The sequence below is a fragment of the Schistocerca gregaria genome, chromosome 3 (genome assembly GCF_023897955.1).
Source record: "Schistocerca gregaria isolate iqSchGreg1 chromosome 3, iqSchGreg1.2, whole genome shotgun sequence".
Classification (NCBI taxonomy): Eukaryota; Metazoa; Arthropoda; class Insecta; order Orthoptera; family Acrididae; genus Schistocerca; species Schistocerca gregaria.
In genome coordinates, this window is record NC_064922.1 from 511,984,738 (window position 1) to 511,996,141 (window position 11,404).

Sequence of the window (11,404 nt, forward strand, 5' to 3'; positions counted from 1 at the left end):
CAGTAGGTACTGGGAGATGAAGCAGCTTGCACAGGATAGAGTAGCATGGAGAGCTGCATCAAACCAGTCTCAGGACTGAAGACAACAACAACAACAACATCTATGAAAATTCGTATTTCACTTCTCGGTTGAAAATTTAAAAAATATGTTTCATGGTTTTTGTAAATTCAACTCCTAAGGACTGTAAAATATAGGATGAAATGTTTTATGAAGATACTTCACTATCAAAACATTTTCAAAATTAAATCTATGAAAATTTGTATTTGAACCCTGGGCTACAAGTAAAAGATTATATGTTTTGTCATTTTGGAAATTCAGTCCGTAAGGGATTGAAATAGGGGCTGGCTGACTCTCTGATTAATCATCGCACAGCCAAAGCCGCCAAGGATAGAAACTTGAAACCTGAAAAGAGGGGGGATTGATCTGATACTGTAGACATCGTTCACCCTTAAGGGTTGAAGTGCAGTATTAAAGAATTTTTAGAAAATATGTTGCTATGAAGGCAATTTTGATGCTAGGACTACGAAAATTGATATTTGTTTCTCGGTCAGAAAGACAGAAATACGCTTTACAGTGTTTTTGGAAATTCTACCCATAAGGAGATGAAATACGGGATGAAATTTTTTATGAAAATTTTTTTATGGAAAATTTCATTATGACAGCATTTTCGAATCTAAATCTATGAAAATTTGTATTTGAGTTCTCTGTTAGAAAAAACATACGTGTTTGAGACTTTTTGGAAGTACAGTCTCCAAGGGGGTGAAATAGAGGATAAAACGTCTAAGAACATATTTCGTCATATTAAAACGTTTTAAAGCAAAATCTATGAAAATTGATATTTGACTTCTCTGTTAGATATAAAAAAATATTTGTTACAAGAATGAAAGTTTCAATGTAAATATTAGCACAAGAATTCAAAGGAATGGTTAACGAAAATCTCGGAGTACAGCTACCAGAATTGCTTTTGGCCAGAAGTACATTGGGAAAAGATTATGCTTCTATGGGCTGAAGTCGTGTGAAAAGTATAGAAGGAGAACAACATAAAAATTTTATTAAAGAAAAGAAATCTGTGCAGCGAAGCAGCGGGCGCTAAGTTAAACTTTCTAGAAAGGAAGGAAGATTTGGGTTCAACGCCCCGTCAACGACGAGGTCATTAGGAGCGCTCACTGTCTAGGTCTCTCAGTCGTTCTTCAAGCCACTGGAGCGTATCCATGAACTGTTACATGGCTCTCTTACTTCCTCTTGCCGTCTTTTATATTACTTATGCTAAGAACTTAAAACCCTTCTCTGACTACTTTATTTCTTATTACGTATTGCATAGCCTTTGAACGATCTGTGGAATTCATCTCTGCTGCCTCTCTCCTTCGTTCTGCATAATCCCTTCCTCCAATCGTCTTTTTCTCGTCATAAGTACATCAGCGCCGCGAGCATAAAGAATAATTCTGTGTTGAGTTCAGACACTGAAAACTTTCTTTTAATATAAATGAAAAGCACAAACATGTGGTCGTTGTGTTCTGTTTATATAGTTAATCAGTTTCTGGCCGCATGAGCCTATACCTGTGACTAATTCAGTGACAATGTCAATTTCATTTAAAATGATATCCTTTTCTGTTGTTTTGCTGCATGTATACGTCTTCTCCTCTGGAAGCCGTAATTCATTGCTAGTTACCCTCTTCCTCTTCCGCCACACACACACACACACACACACACACACACACACAGACTTTTTTAGGTTTGTTCTTGAAGTGCCCCGGTACGTTCTCTTTACATATTTATTGTTCAGCTGAAAAATATTTTCTGTTATGTCACAGCTGCTCTGTTGAAGATGACTATACTCCGTTTTTGAATCTCACGCTCCATATGCAATATCTTTTTGAAAGATATTCACCAGCAAAGTATTCTCTTTGATGAACAACGCCAGCTGCACTTTGATGAATGTCTTGTAAGCTGAACACCGCTTAACTAAATAAAACAGTATTGTAAAACATCCACATTTTTGCCCTCTTCAGTCACAAAATGATGCTGCTCTATCGGAAAGCAACAGAAGAAGCACTTATGTAGGAAACTTACATGAAAGCTTTAAGATGAAAATTAAGGTCGCAATGTCTTGAGTACCTCACTTAAGTAAAGAAATAATGTACAGACATAACTTATTAAAACATATAGTTCTATTCTTGTTTCCCCTTTCTGATTACGTTTAGTTTTTTCGCACATAACCCTTGCCAACTACACAACATCAAAATTCATAATCTGACTACCAAAGCTGCATAGCTGAATAATTTCCTGAATGCCATGGCACATTTCTTTAGCATTTGCTAAAAAGCTAGTATAATCAATACAGATAAATTTATGACAAGTACAAAAATAGCTCCTATAGATTATCTCATACAAAACACTACACGCTAGATATAAATATATTTTGAAAAGGCGTTTTGTGTACTGCACTGAAGATGGTTATCTCCACAATACGACTCGGGCAATAATCAAATAAAAATTTCTGTATTTGAGAGTTTGTGTCAATACAAACGGTATAAGTTTCAATCTTAATCAAGGACAGAGCACTGGAGTGATTCTCCGGCAAACGTTATCCACTTCGCCACCAGGTGCGCGAGCGGTGGTCCCTCCAGAAAGGGGAGCGCCCTTAGCAAAGAGGGTTCCTCCAATATATAAGGCCTATAGGGATATGTAAAAAGGGCAGCAGGGTGGCGCAGTGGAAGCGCATTGGGCTGTTAACCTGAAGGTCCGTGGATCAAAACCACGCCCTGCTACAAATTTTAATTTCTTGAGTTCTGTTACGCTTTAATACAGCAGAGTGTAATAGCAACACCGAAACACTTCTGCCTGCTTCTGTGATTTATGCTCAGCTCACTTTCTCCCAGACACTAGCCACACTGGTTGAACAGCTAAATCGATTATAATTTACAAAGCATTTTCGTTTGGCTTCTCCACCCACTCCTCCACTTATTCTCATTCTGACTGCAAACACATTAGACTTGCCTTAATAGGGAACATTATCCACCTTCAGAATGAGTGTTTCATTCCGGAACACTTAGTGGTATGACTCCTTTTCGGGTGTAGTTCTGTTACACTGTGACTTACACGCATGCTATGACCCATCCTCTTGCACCGACTAACATCCCATGTTAAAAGTCGTCAAACCCGCGTTGAGTTGCACACTTGTCTGTAATAGGCCGCTCAGAAATCGCTGCTACATCCGCGCAAGAGCCGCGTCTAGAAGCAACATTCCGGCGTTTACACGACACGTCTTCGAATCCGACGTCCCTTCCCGTGATTTTCTACCATTCAGTTCATACATAACATTCACTTTACGACAGGAGCCTTATCTCTCCATCACAGCAGGTACTTACATTTCAGTTTTGTTCACATCCACATTTACGATTCGCTGACGAGTAAGGGAAGAAAGCACAACAATGTAGTGAATTTTATGTTGGGAAATGTGATTTATTAAGTTTAACATGTAGTCGTCGTTTGTCTTCTGACCAAATAACTGTCCGTCGTTTCTTTAGCGACTTTAGCCTTTGGATTGTCAACTTTCAAACACTGGTTGTACACAAATATAGACTTTTATAGATGAATCACCATAATGGGCAGTAGAGCATCCACACCTTCGTATTTTAAAATGAGTTTTATTCGAGCTGGGGTACTTACATTGCTAGTTTTACAGTGAGACAGGCAGCTTGCACCATATCAACCAGTTCGCCTTTAGTTTTTGCTGTGGATCCATACACCGCACCAACAGGAAAAAATCAGTAGCAGTAATATCTGGTTATCGTTCTGGCTATGGAGTAGGACATCCCCTTCTAGTCCCTCTATGGGTGCTCACAAATGTTAATATCGAAACTGGAATGAGCTCTGACGTGTTGAGACAACATCCTCTCACCCAGAGGTGCAATCTTCAACAACTGTAGCACCACGTCTCCAATGAACACCAGGTAGAGTGCAACATTGATGTAATCAAACGAGGTGTCAGAAAATAAGGCCCTATTATCTGACCCTGTACGATTTCAGAAGATAAACAAAAGTCGAGATGAAAGAAAGGGAAGCAGTGGCTGAGAAGGGAGTGAAACAGGGTTGTAGCCTACCCCCAATGTTATTCAATCTGCACATTGAGCAAGCAGTAAAAGAAATCAAAGAAAAATTAGGACAAGGAATTAAAGTTCAGGGAGAAGAAGTAAAAACTCTGAGGTTTGCCGATAATATTGTAATTCTGTGAGAGGCACCAAAAGACTTGGAAGAGCAGTTGAACGGAATGAACAGAGTCATGAAAGGAGGATGTAAGAAGAATAAAAACAAAAACAAAACAATGATAGTGGATTATAGTCGAATTAAATGAAAAGTTAAAGCAGTAGATGAATTTTTGGGCAATAAGACAAAATGATGAAGTCTCCAGTAGACAGGACGTAAAATGTAGACTGGCAATGACACGAAAAGCGTTTCTGAAGAAGAGAATAATTTTAACGTCTAATATAGATTTAACTATTAGGAAATCTGTTGTTGAAGGCATTTGTCTGGAGAGTAGCATTTAATGGAAGCGAAACATGAACGATAAACAGTTTAGACAAAAAGACAATAAAATCTTTTGAACTGTGATGCTACAGAAGAATGCTGCTAATTAGGTGGTGACCGAGTACCTAATGAGGAGGTACAGAGTCGGTATAGGGAGAAAAGAAATTTGTAGCACAACTTGACTGAAAGAAGGCTTAGTTAATACAACACATTCTGGGATATCAAGAGCTCACTAATTTAGTACAGGTGGGGAGTTTGGGGGGGGGGCGGTTAAAAATCATGGTGGGAGAACAAGATACGAATACAGCAAACAGATTCCAAAGGATGTTAAGTTATAGAAATTATCCGTGGATGAAGAGGCTGGCACAGGATACAGCAGCAAGGAGAGCTGCATCAAACCAGTCTTCAGACTAAATACCACCATAAAAACAACAACAAAGGACCGTTAACAGTGGTCTGAGATGAGTGTAGCGTGTTAGTGGGCCACAATATTATTGCACATGCGGTCGGCATATCGTGAACAATTGTATTCAAATCATTCACAATGCGATGCATGTTTCATAGTCGTCACGATAGTTGTTTACTGTAACGTCACCGCCTAATTCTGATAACGCCCGTAGGAGGTCAAGTAAAGTAATTTCGTGCTCGGGTAGTACGCGTTTTCGTCATACCAGGCATGGAGATTGAAGCATATTAATCATTGAAAGAGGCCTAATCAGTGAGCAACGCAAATGACAGAAAGTCTAACACTGCTCCATTGCGCTGAATAATTCGTTGAAATACTCTTTCCTGGTTCCAAACTCATTTCCCACCACTGTTCACATGTTGCTTATGGTAGGATTCTAACTGATACTCACTATAGTGCATTATTCAAAGTGTGCACTGACAAATCGCCGTGAGATTTCTTATGATCGTTCTCCCACAGCATGATCTCCTCGTGATTTTCCGTACAAAACACGTTTCTTGTAGAAAAGAAGAGAATTAAGATTATCAACTTATTGTTATTGCACATTTTGGCCCTTGAAAAGGTATTTACCCTGAACTTTACATGATTATTCAATTTTTTTTCTTTTTTGCTTCGTCTTTTTCTCTACCCAAAATCTCTTCATTCTCTGACTGTGTTCCTGTTTCCTTTTCTCTGTCCACATTTTCCTCGTTTGCTTCCTTTCTTGTAATTCAGTTTGCGTGTTCATAATTTTGTTTCTAGTTTCGTCTCTTATATTTAGCATTTCCCCACTGATTCCTGCTTGTTTTAGATTGTTCTCTATTTCTTAAAATCAACTTGTAGTTTTGTTTGAGATGTTTAATACATCTAAATCCTCTTTATGAGTCTGTCGCTGTTCATTCTGTGTAGATGTCCATAGAATATTAGTCAACGTTTTCTGATTATTTCTGTAATTTTGTAAGTGTGTTTGTACGAGGGTCATTAAATAAGTAATGCACCACTTTTTCTGAATGTAGATTGGTTTTGTTCAGGGTTCAAAAACACCATGTTAATCCCCAATCTTTTTGCTACAAAACGCTGGTTTTCAACATAATCTCCGCACAATGCGACGGCCTTACGCCACTTTCCTGTGTAGACTAGTATGCCCGCATCCTACCACTCTACTGCTCGAGGTGGGACACAACGTCTTGTTGCATCAATAACCTGCCAGTACTGCTTTCCGTGGAGTGTATCCTTCATTGGTCCAAAAAGAAGTGTCGGAAGGTGGAACACCGTAGGGTGGATGAGGAACAATATCCCGCTGAAAATTTATGAGCTTTCCTCGGGTACCCAGTCTTGTATTAGGCCTTGCGTTGCCATGGAGAGAGCCAGCCAGAGTGGCCGAGCGTTTCAAGTCTGGAACCGCGCGACCGCTACGGTCGCAGGTTCGAATCCTGCCTCGGGCATGGGCGTGTGTGATGTCCTTAGGTTAGTTAGGTTTAAGTAGGTCTAGGTTCTAGGGGACTGATGACCTCAGATGTTAAGTGTTATGGTGCTCAGGACCATTTTTTAGGCCCAAAAGACGGTCGCCATGAGTTTGAACTTTTTCTTCGGAGGAGAGATAGTATGGAAACACTTCTTGATTGGCTCTTTGTTTGCGGATCGAAGTGATGAAACCATGTTTCATGACACTATCAGTCTCGTAATGTGCAAGCAATTTCGCACATACGGTTCTTCGATTTTTTTTTTGTTTTTTTTTTTTTTGTCTTCTGTTAGGATCCAAGTGAACTAGCGGGCACACATTGTTGAGCACCAGAACTGGTGGATGAGTGTGCAGAACTAGCAAGAGTAACGTCTAGCTGTGCAGCGAGGTGATTGATTGAGGACCGCGGATCGCCTCGACTTTGCCGAGAAAAAAATGTGTTGTATTTTTTACTCGTCGCCTCCCGTATAAATCTTTCGTTGGTCTCTTCATCCATATACCGTCTCTGTAAACTCCACCAAAATTTTTTGAGGCTTTTATGTTCTACTTTTATCTGTCTTTTTAGTGCCTGATGCTCCGATTATGGTCGTTTCTGATGTGCAGAGTGCTTCTGGTAGAACAGTAGTAGCGCACCATCATGTCTGAGATTAATACACTACTGGCCATTACAATTGCTACACCAAGAAGAAATGCTGATGATAAACGGGTATTCATTGGACAAATATATTATACTAAAATTGACATGTGATTACACTTTCACGCAGTTTGGGTGCATAGATCCTGAGAAATCAGTACCCAGAACAACCACCCCTGGCCGTAATAACGGCCTTGATACGCCTGGGCATTGAGCTTGGATGGCGTGTACAGATACAGCTGTCCATGCAGCTTCAACACGATACCACAGTTCATCAAGAGTAGTGACTGGCGTATTTTGACGAGCCAGTTGCCCGGCCACCATTGACCAGACGTTTTCAATTGGTGAGAGATCTATAGAATGTGCTGGCCAGGGCAGCAGTCGAACATTTTCTCTATCCAGAAACGCCCGTACAGGACCTACTACACGCACCCATGCGGACTGCTGTTCATCAACGACGAAGTCCGGCATTTGTACTCCAACACACCACCATGAATCCTGTACGCGAAATGTAGTACCGCTGCCTGGACACTCAAGCCGGCATGCCTTCACTTACCTTCTGGAAACTTACTGATTCTCATTCTGAATGTCTAACAGAGGTCCGTGCCGGAAAAAGTGGTCAGTGGTCACTCAAGCTTTTGACAGATAATCACAATAATGTGACCGAACTGACTAAATTGGGGCAAACTGCCGCTATGTACTGGATGAGAATGTTGTTGTTGTGGTCTTCAGTCCAGAGACTGGTTTGATGCAGCTCTCCATGCTACTCTATCCTGTGCAAGCTTCTTCATCTCCCAGTACGCACTGCAACCTGCATTCTTCTGAATCTGCGTAATGTATTCATCTCTTGGTCTCCTTCTACGAGTTTTACCCTCCACGGTGCCCTTCAATACTAAATTGGTGATCCCTTGATGCCTCAGAACATGTCCTACCAACCGATCCCTTCTTCTAGTCAAGTTGTGCCACAAACTTCTCCTCTCCCCAATCCTATTGAATACTTCCTCATTAGTTATGTGATCTACCCATCTAATCTTCAGCATTCTTCTGTAGCACCACATTTCAAAATTTTCTATTCCCTTTTTGTCCAAACTATTTATTGTCCATGAGCTGGCAGAACGTAAGCGGATAGTTACTGCTGTGGAAGCCAGGAATCAAAAATTTCTCCCTCATACTCGTTACCTCCATGCAGCTTGTGGAATGGACTCTCCAGGATCGTTATTCACTTATGAGCCGAAACGTTATGACCACCGTTCACCAGGGACTGCATGCCACATCACTGCGTTTTGTGCACTTAATGCAACGAGGAAGTGTATCAACATGAACGGGAAATTACTCTAGCGACCATATTCACTAAGGTACAAAAGTCACGGTATAGGGTTATGCACTTATGCAGATAACGGCAGTACCGGGTATACAATGTACAAAACGGCAATACATTGGCAGCACTTTCACGTGAAAAGGTTTCCGACGTGACTGTGGCGGCCAGAAGGAAATTAACAGACTTTGAACGCAGAGTGGCATTTAGAACTAGAAGCATTGGACATCCCATTTCGGAAATGGTTAGGTAATTCAATATTCTGAGACGCACAGTGACAAGTATGTGCCGAGAATACCAAGTAGTATAGCATACGCAAGGTGTAAAAGGGCAATACATTGTCGGAGCTGTCATTTATACTCGGGTCATTCACGTGAAAAGGATTGCGACGTGATTGTGGCCGCAGGATGAAAAGTAACAGACTTTGAACGTGGATTGGTAGTTGGAGCCAAACATTCCGTTTCATAAATCGCTAAAGAATTCAGTATTTAGAGATCCACAGTGCTAAGAGTGTGCCGAAAATACCAGATTTCAGGCATTACCTCTCATCATGGACAAGGTAAAGGCCGATGGCGTTCTCTTAACGACGGAGAGCAGCGGCGATTGTGTAGAGTTCTCAGTGCTAACAGACAAGTAGAAAGGGTAAAATAACCACTAAAATCAATATGGTACGTACGAAGAACGTTTCGGTTAGGACAGTACTGTTCAATTTGGTGTTAATGGGCTATGGCAGCAGACAACAGACGCGAGAGACTTTTGCTAACAGCACGATATTGCCTGCAGCGCCTCTCCTGACCATACCGGTTGGACTCTAGACGATTGTAAAACCATAGCTTGATCAGATGAGTCCCAATTTAAGTAAGAAAGAGCAGGTGGTAGGGTTCGAGTGTGGCGCAGATCGCACGAAACCATGGACACAAATTTTCAACGATGCACAGTGCGAGATCGTGTGGGCTGGGTTTACATGAAATGTACTGCATACTCTGGTCCAGCTGAACCGATTATTGACTGTAAATGGTTATGTCCTTTTACGTGGAGATCATTCGCAGCCATTCATGGACTTCGTGTACCCAAACAACTATAAAATTTTTATAGAGGACAATGCCTTATGTCACCGGCTCGCAGTTGTTCGCGATTGGTTTGGAGAAAATTATGGGCAATTCTAGTTAGTGATTTGGCCACCCGGATCGCCCAACATGAACATCATAGAACATTTATGGGATATAATGGGGAAGTCAGTTTGTGTACAACACCCTGCAGCGACAACTGCTTCGCAGTTATGGACGGCTATGGAGGGAGCATGGTCAGTATTTCTGCGAGGAACTTCCAATGACTTGTCCATGCCACGTCAAGATGCACTATGTCAGGCAGAAGTAGCTGCACCCACAATGTTAGGAGCATCCCAAGACTTTGGTCACCTCAGTGTAGGCCACAAATGAGTAACTGAAGTGACATAATCGACTTTGGTAAAGGGCAGACTGTTATGGCGCAGCGTATGGGAATAAACATCTCGGAAACGGCGATGGTGGCCGGCAGTTTGCGTGCTGCTGTCGCCAGCAGGACGGAGAACCACGAGTAGACGACAAAGTTTTGGACGTCCACGCCTCATCACAGAACGAAGATCTGAGTGTTGCTCTCTCTGTAAAGTAGATCTGTGGTAGTTCTGACTACAGAGTATGGCGCTCCTGCCGGCACAAATGTTACCTGTACACAGTTCAGCGCACACCATTGAACATTAGGCTCTCCAGCAGACAACCCTGACGCGACACCATGTTGACCCAATGTCACTGTGTATTGCGACTGCAGGCATAGGATTATCGAGATTGGACCATAGAAATATGTTACCTTGTAGGATGAATCATCTCCTTACACCAGGTGGAGAGCCTTGTACCTATCCTGGTGAACGGATGCTTGAAACGTGCTCCACCCCATGGACACAGGTCTATGAGACAGTCCCACATTGATTTCTGCGGATATTTCACCCGATGTTGTTTGTCTGTTAAAACTGACATTTCTAAGCATACGCAGCTGCACTCGGTCGTTAAGCGAAGGCCGCCGGCCTTTACCTTATCCATGGTGAGAGGTAATGCCTGAAATCGTATTTTCGGCACACTCTTAGCACTGTGGATCTCGAAATATTGAATTCTTTAGCGATTTATGAAACGGAATGGCTCACGTGTTTGGCTCCAACTACCAATCCACGTTCAAAGTCTGTTACTTTTCATCCTGCGGCCACAATCACGTCGCAATCCTTTTCACGTGAATGACCCGAGTATAAATGACAGCTCCGACAATATACTGTCCTTTTATACCCTGTGTATGCTATATTACTACCATCGGTATACCTGCATATCGCTACCCAGTGACTTTTGTCACCTAAATGTGTTTCGTATTCCCCCTCTCTTTGAATACCTGCTTTCAATATTTATCCAACGCCGACGACCCATCAATAACAGCCTGAAGATCTTTACCCAGTAAAGTTCAAGGCCTCCATGAGGTCGAGGATTTGTCTGATGTGATAGAAGAATAAATAGGAGTCGATTTAGAAGCGAGAGCGGATCTACTATTAGAATCAGAATTTAAGAGAGCTGTAGAGGACTTAAGATCAAATGAGGCAGAAGGGATAGTTAAAGTACTATCAGAATTTCTAAAATCATGGGTGGCATGGAACAGTAAAACGACCATTCACGTTGGTGGGTAGAGTGTAAGAGTCTGGCGACATACCATCTGACTCTGGGAAAAATATCATCTCAACAATTCCAAATTGAAAAATGCGAGAATCATCGAAGAATCAGCTTAACAGCTCATGCATCCAATTACTCACTAGACTAATATACAGCAGAATGGAAAAGAAAATTTAGGATGGTGTAGATGACGACCAGTTTCGCCTTAGGAAAGCTAATGGCACCAGAGGGGCAATTCTGACAATGCTGTTTATAATTGAAGTAATCGAGCCACGTTCATAGGATTTGTTAAGCTGGAAAAAGCGTTCGACAATATAAAGTGGTGCAAGAGGTTCGA

General features: G+C 41.6%; 1 non-coding gene across 1 annotated transcript; it reads left to right on the forward strand.

The window, feature by feature from the left end:
* The first annotated feature begins 2,696 nt into the window (after positions 1 to 2,696).
* Positions 2,697 to 2,768, forward strand: Trnan-guu (transfer RNA asparagine (anticodon GUU)). The gene has a single exon. It is a non-coding gene; the product is annotated as a tRNA-Asn (tRNA).
* The last annotated feature ends 8,636 nt before the right edge of the window (positions 2,769 to 11,404 follow it).